This window comes from Coregonus lavaretus (assembly GCF_964263955.1).
Source record: "Coregonus lavaretus genome assembly, chromosome: 36".
NCBI lineage: Eukaryota > Metazoa > Chordata > Actinopteri > Salmoniformes > Salmonidae > Coregonus > Coregonus lavaretus.
This window is the reverse complement of record NC_140023.1, coordinates 2453358-2461301: the sequence shown is the minus strand read 5'-3', so window position 1 is coordinate 2461301 and position 7944 is coordinate 2453358. Positions and strand designations below refer to the sequence as shown.

Below are 7944 nucleotides of genomic sequence, written 5' to 3'. Positions count from 1 at the left end.
GCCCTTTTGATCATTTCAGTCTCTCCTCGGTGTGCTCCTTCTGATTGGTCGAGGGAGTAAGAAGGGGAACATCTTTAATTAAGTAGATAATCTCTTGTTGGGATGAGAGTGGGTCCATTTCAGAGCCCCCCTCGAGTGTCCCGCATGAGAACCTTGGCATATACAGCCAGTGGAGTTGTGTATGTATGTAGGGTTGGTAGCCTCTCGCTATATCCTCTATGCTCCTTTAGAGAGCTGCTGAATGTGCATGCCATCTCTCTATTCTCTCTCGTCTCTTCTGTCAGGATGTTCATGCATTTGGAGGTCTGTTACTGTATCTTCATTTTGATGTCTCACATGACAACGTCTTGCTGCAGCTGGTGAGCTTCAACTATTTTGGATTCTTTGTGATTGCCTCATTGATTTAATACAACGTATGTGATAGGAAGGTCGTTAATGAAATATTGGTACATAGGCCTATTGGAATAGATAAATAATTCCATGATGTATATGGTGCAATGTTTTTCTATTTACTGATCCAATTAAAAAGTGAGTTTCTGTTTAGTTTTTTTTACCTTCCAAAAGTGTTTACCAAAACGACAGCATTTGGTGTAGGACTGGGAAACAGTTAGGCTTCTTGATTTTCCTTTATGAGAATGTAGGAATGGACAATTATTAAATTATTGTAACTTGATATTTTCCTGTAATTCTTGTATATTACATATTTATTACTTATGAATATACTTTCATCCCACTCTATTTTTTTGAGTTTTTGTGTATGAGAGCATGGATGAGTAACAATTCATTTTGGCAATATTAATTCAAACTTATGTATCTTTAACATATCTTTATTTGAGGTATTTTGAATATAACATCTCCAAGAAATGTCACTTTACCGCCATGGTTATTGACCAGCAGGAGGGGGTTTCATTCATTTGGGAGACAATGATTTAGATTGATGATTGTTTAGTACCATGTTATTACATTTTTATTAAAGATAGCTATCTAATGAGGGAGCAAAGAAATTCCTGCCCTTACTGAAGGACACTTAATTTCTGAGAGTATGCTAATAAATGCTTCAGTACTATGTTATTAAATGTTATTAAAGATAACTAATGAGAGATGTTAAGTGAAGGCGCTGTGGAATTCCTGCCTTTGCTGAAAGACAACTCTTAATTCCCAGAGTTAATAAGCTGTCTCCTCTTCCAGGTCAGTGAATAATTTCCTGATGACTGGACCTAAGGTAAGCCAACATTCTTTTAATCTTCTGGCCAGATCCCTCTTTCCTTTCCCTTCTTCCCCATCCCCAAAAAAAGAGAGCAAAGACCCCCCCTGTAAGGATCTCTTATTGCTGTCTGCATATGTTACTATCTTTCTCCCTCTGTTTCTAAATAGACTGCATTTCTCCACATTGAGATGGTCATGGTTACTTATAAATATAAAAATGTCCTTTCATCATTGATTTGTTGTAACAACAGCAAGGGTAGGCCTTAGCAGTGTTATGGTGGCCTTTTAGGTTCCTATCTACGGCTCTTGACGCTATTAAGGCTGAGAAGCTTTGAATGTCCATGGGTTGAGATAGTATAGGCATGGAGAGTTATTTGTTCAGTGTGTATAGAGGCAACCTGGTCTCAGAACAATTCTTATTATTCTGTACGTAAATCCGAGATGCTCATTTAGTATGATATGTTATGTTTTGTATGGTATGTGTTCATTTGTATACAATCTGTATACAATTCATATTATATATGTTACGAATTTCCAAAGCGTACAATATGTTACGAATTTGCAAAACCTATGATATGTTACAAGTTCAAGCTAGGTGGCTACGTGGCTAACATTAGCAAGCTGGCTAACGTTAGCTAGGCTAGGGGTTAGGGTTAGGGTTAAGGTTAGGGTTAAGTTTAGGAGTTAGGTTAAAGGGTTAGGGTTAGGGGAAGGGTTAGCTAAAAGGGTTAAGGTTAGGGTTAGGGTTAGGGGAAGGGTTAGCTAACATGCTAAGTAGTTGCAATGTAGCTAAAAACTAGTAAGTAGTTGAAAAGTTGTTAATTACCTAAAATACTAAAGTTGTCCGTGATGACATTCGCAACCTTTGGGTTGCTAGATGTTTGCATTATATGCCCGACCAACCTTTCGTTTTTTCCTTAAGTAACCATCTGTCTCCCGAGTGGCGCAGTGGTCTAAGGCACTGCATCACAGGGCTAGCTGTGCCACTAGAGATCCTGGTCCGAATCCAGGCTCTGTCGTAGCCAGCCGCGACCGGGAGACCCATGGGGCGGCGCACAATTGGCCCAGGGTAGGGGAGGGAATGGCTGGCAGGGATTTAGCTCAGTTGGTAGACCATGGCGTTTGCAACGCCAGGGTTGTGGGTTCGATTCCCATGGGGGGCCAGTATAAAACATTTAAAAAATGATGTATGCACTCACTAACTGTAAGTCGCTCTGGATAAGAGCGTCTGCTAAAATGTAAATGTAATATGTCTTATGTAACCAAACCAAACGTAACATATCATACTAATTTGAGTGTCCCAGATTTACATTTACTATTTTTAAAATATATATTTTTTGTCATTTAGCAGACGCTCTTATCCAGAGTGACTTATAGTTAGTGAGTGCGTACATTATATATATATATTTTTTCAAACTGGCCCCCTGTGGGAATCGAACCCACAACCCTGGCGTTGCAAACGCCCTTCTCTACCAACTGAGCTACTATGTTACGTCTAGTCTATGAGACCAGGCTGGATCTATCAACCCAGGGACAGTAGAGGTCCCTGGGTTGATAGATCTAGTCTAGAGGTAGTAGAGGTCCCTGAGTTGACAGATATAGACTAGACTAGAGACAGTAGAGGTCCCTGGGTTGATAGATATAGACTAGAGGCAGTAGAGGTCCCTGGGTTGACAGATATAGACTAGAGGCAGTAGAGGTCCCTGGGTTGATAGATCTATACTAGACTAGAGACAGTAGAGGTCCCTGGGTTGATATATATAGACTAGAGGCAGTAGAGGTCCCTGGGTTGACAGATCTAGACTAGAGGAAGTAGAGGTCCCTGGGTTGATAGATCCAGACTAGACTAGAGACATTAGAGGTCCCTGGGTTGATAGATATAGACTAGAGGCAGTAGAGGTCCCTGGGTTGACAGATTTAGACTAGAGGTAGTAGAGGTCCCTGGGTTGACAGATATAGACTAGACTAGAGTCAGTAGAGGTCCCTGGGTTGATAGATCTAGACTAGACTAGAGGCAGTAGAGGTCCTTGGGTTGACAGATATAGACTAGAGGCAATAGAGGTCCCTGGGTTGACAGATCTAGACTAGAGACAATAGAGGTCCTTGGGTTGACAGATATAGACTAGAGGCAATAGAGGTCCCTGGGTTGACAGATATAGACTAGAGGCAGTAGAGGTCCCTGGGTAGATATATCTAGATTAGACTAGAGGAGGAGAGGCATTAGATATATCTGTGTGTTGTGTGTGAATAAACTAGAGGCAATAGTGGCAGGAAAGGCAGTGTTGGCCTGTGCAGTACTGTGGTGTGGTGGGTGGTCATCATTAGCCCACCAGACCCCAGTGAGAAGCAGAGAGGTGGTGGCTCAGTCTCTCCACATGCCACTTGAGACACATCATTCACACAGTCTCAACAAGGACCAGAGAGCCGGGCGAACAAGCCAAGTGGACATAGTGAACTTGTAAAGAATAGGGCTTGGGATTCCAACTCACTCAGGGGTCGTGAAACAGGTTTAAAAAGTTGAATTAATATTGTATTAAGACTTTTCCCACCGTCTATTTCTTTTGCTAACCGAAGCTAATGTTTTATTAGTATTGTTAAAAAAAAAATCAGTTATACACTAGGACTTTTGGGGTTATGGAACTAAATGTCCCTAGAATTTGTTGCTTCCCATGGTCATGATTGAACCTATTCCGTTTTTAGTGACCTGATGATATACTCCTCTGTGTTCCTCAAGGCGTACCTGATTTACTCCAGCAGCGTAGCGGCTGGGGCTCAGAGCGGCATCGAGGAGTGCAAGTACCAGTTTGCCTGGGACCGATGGAACTGCCCTGAGAGAGCCCTGCAGCTGTCCACACACAGAAGCCTCCGCAGCGGTAAGAGCCAATCAACCAGGCTCCATTGGAATTTTTGAATTCCAATTAGGAAGTTTGTAAAATCTTTGAATTCTAATTCAGATTTTTTTTTCTTCTGTTGTGCTGCCCAAATTACACCCTATTTTGCTGGGTTTGGAACACATGGTTTGGGTCACAGGCTAGAGGACACTCTATTCCCCATATAGTGCACTACTTTTGACTAGAGCTAAATATGACACCTAATTCTCCATATAGTGTACTATTTTTGACCAGACGAAATGTAAGGCACTATATGGTCAAAAGTAGTGAGGAACTGTATATGCTGACTAGGGAATCATTTGATCTGCCCTTTAATAACAGACCAGCTTTAAGTCACAGATAGGCCCATCCAGATCACAGAGGAAGGACTCTTTCTAGAACGTGAGATGGCATTTGTTTGATTAGTCAGGAGATTCATCAGTCAAAAGGATCGTTACAGCAACCCAATGGCCGCAATGGTCGCCTCGCCCAAAACAACAGCAACCCCACGGCCGCCACGGTCATCTCACCCAAATCAACAGCAAGCTCCACGGTCACCCTGGCTAAAACAACAGCAACCCCATGGCCGCCCTGGCCAAAACAACGCTACAAATCCAATTCACAACATCCTACTGAGCCACCCGTTGACGGGACCCTGCTCAGGGGCCTTGCGAAAATATGGCACGCAAATGGCAGTTAGAGCCAATGTCTTAATTACCAGGAGAGATAGGAGATAAAGGATACTGTGGAGTGAGAGGCGTTGAAATAGAAGCCCCACTCTAAAGATAATGGTTAGCGGAGAGGAATGACCTCTTCAGAAGAAGGCATTCCTGAGTGCATTTTAAAATGTCTCTCTCACACACAGCGAACAGAGAGTCCTTGCCATCAGTTCAGTAATCATTGCTACTATAATATAATATAATATAATATATAATATATGTTTGTTTTCCACAGCGAACAGGGAGACAGCGTTTGTCCATGCCATCAGCTCAGCAGGGGTCATGTACACTCTGACGAGGAACTGCAGTCTGGGGGACTTTGACAACTGTGGCTGTGATGACACCAGGAATGGACAGCGGGGTAAGAGAAGATTTAAAAATCCAAACACAGATCATTACAAGACACATATAGATGAAACAGCTATGTACACACTGTGTTGCATTCATGTAAAGTGATTTGGTTGTAGGCAAAACAACAAAACAATAAAACAACAAGTATTTTTTCAAGTACCTCGGAAATAATACCCTTCCACTTTTTTTCCGTCACAAATGGTGAGCCATCCTCTCATACAGACAAACTGGTGTCTCCTGCTTGTGTCCCCAGGGGGTACAGGCTGGCAGTGGGGGGGCTGCAGTGACAACGTGGGGTTCGGTGAGACCATCTCCAAGCAGTTTGTTGACGCGCTGGAGACGGGTCAGGACGCACGGGCCGCCATGAACCTCCACAACAACGAGGCTGGACGCAAGGTACAGTATTTACTTTTACTTTACACCTTGGTGATGGAAGGGGTCAGCTATCCCTCAGCACCATACAATCAAAAAAACTTTGATGATATAGTGAAATATTATCATTATTCCAGATAGATTTAGAGCTTGGAATTCTGATTGTTCTGAAAACCCAGATCATGTTGAGATTGAATCAGTGCGATTGCCATAGGGGGGAGCTCTTGTAGTTCAAGGTGGAGGGTCAGATATTTACGTTTCCCACTTGAACCCCAACCGATCGACTGCTCAATGTAAAGTACCTTTCGAATCATTTTTTTATTTCTCAACCTGCTCAGTGAGAATTACAGCATTCAGCAAGCGTACCACCCAAGCATCCCCTTTCACATCCCCATAAGTGAGGTGCCACTTGTCCTCCAATAACCACAGTGTGTTCGCTGTACCAGAAGGGCCTATTTACCAGTTACTGAATGTCCTTTATTATGACAAGACTTAAGTTGCAGAATCTCAGGATCACTGGTGCTAGTTCTTAATTAGAGTATTAGAGGGTTAATTTGAGCCAATGGTCTTCACATTACACAACGGATTCTTTGAAACAACTTCATGCTCAGCCACACATACTTACACAACTGATTTCCTGAGACCAAATCAAACAATGAACGTCTCATCCGTATGGCGCTACGTTCTCGTCTTAAAAAGAAGTCTGAGTAATTATACATTTTTCGACACTCCTGTTTCACCTGGTATTTGCCTGGTATTTACATAATAATTATATGGCAACAATAGGTTCTGTCTGGAGTTTACACAGTATTTACTTAATTTACGTAATTTTCAGGTTATTATTATGTAATTACCGTGTTTCCAGGTGAATCATAGACTGTAGAATAAAACTTAACCAAAGTCTCTCTCCCTCCCTCCCTCCCTCCCTCCCTCCCTCCCTCCCTCCCTCCCTCCCTCCCTCCCTCCCTCCCTCCCTCCCTCCCTCCCTCCCTCCCTCCCTCCCTCCCTCCCTCCCTCCCTCTCTCTCTCTCTCTCCCTCCCTCCCTCCCTCCCTCCCTCCCTCCCTCCCTCCCTCCCTCCCTCCCTCCCTCCCTCCCTCTCTCTCTCTCTCTCTCCCTCCCTCCCTCCCTCCCTCCCTCCCTCCCTCCCTCCCTCCCTCCCTCTCTCTCTCTCTCCCTCCCTCCCTCCCTCCCTCCCTCCCTCCCTCCCTCCCTCCACTCCCTCCCTCTCCTCTCCCTCCCAGGCAGTGAAAGGGACCATGCAGAAGACGTGTAAGTGCCATGGTGTCTCTGGGTCCTGCACCACACAGACCTGCTGGTTACAGCTACCAGATTTCAGTGAGGTGGGAAACTATCTGAAGGAGAAGTACCACCGAGCCCTGAAGGTACAGTATATATTGTTTATTGTTTATATTAAACAATATTGTTTATAGGCACTCTAAAGACACTTCACATAAAATTCATTCAATCATTCATTCATTTATTTATTTATTCATTCATTCATTCATCCAAGGTGGACCTGCTCCGGGGGGCTGGGAACAGTGCAGCCAGTCGAGGTGCCATTGCTGAGACCTTCAGATCCATCTCTCGTAAAGAACTGGTCCACTTAGAGGACTCCCCAGACTTTTGCCTGGAGAACCGTACCCTGGGCCTGCCAGGCACAGAGGTCAGAGAGTGCCTGAAGAAGGGCAAGAGCCTAAACAAGTGGGAGAAGCGGAGCTGCAAGAGGCTGTGCGGGGAGTGCGGTTTAGCCGTGCAGGAGAGGAAGGCGGAGTTGGTGTCAAGTTGCAATTGTAAGTTCCACTGGTGCTGCGCGGTGAAGTGCGAGCAGTGCCGCAAGACGGTGACCAAGTACTTCTGCGTGAAGAAGGGAGGGCAGAGGGGGAAGAACGAGAGCGCCGGGAGCCGTAGGAAGAACCTGAGGCTGAGGAAGAAGCACTGAGCGGCTTACATCTTCCTCACCATCATCATCATCATCATCATCACTGGCACACGCCATGTCTTCTCACAAGCTGATCTTCATAGACTTCCTGTGTGTCCTGAAACTGTGCCCCTCTTAAATGTTTCTACAACACGCGTTCTGCTTTTATTCTAAAGACATCATTGAAAATGTATTTATTGAATAAGACTAGTATTGTTATTATCCCAATCAAATGTTTAATAGTGGGGGAGAAAATGTGTGTAAAAAAAAAGACATAATAGAGAAAGAAGGGAAACTATTAGTTGTGTAGTACTGATGGTATAAATGTATACATATATTTAAAAGTATATATTTTGTTACTTTTTCCCCCCAATTATATATATATTATTTTAAGTCATTGGGCATTTAAAGCATGTTACATACGGCCGCTCTGAATAATCGCCTTCATACTTGATAGCTTGAACAACTCTTCCTAAATGGTCAGTCCACGGCACACCTCAACAACA

General features: G+C 43.8%; 1 pseudogene across 1 annotated transcript; it reads left to right on the top strand.

The window, feature by feature from the left end:
• The first annotated feature begins 241 nt into the window (after positions 1–241).
• Positions 242–7944, top strand: LOC311110581 (protein Wnt-8b-like; annotated as a pseudogene). The gene is made up of 7 exons (XR_014615909.1): positions 242–359; positions 1189–1222; positions 3941–4079; positions 5031–5156; positions 5400–5542; positions 6762–6902; positions 7031–7944. The product of XR_014615909.1 is annotated as a protein Wnt-8b-like (transcript).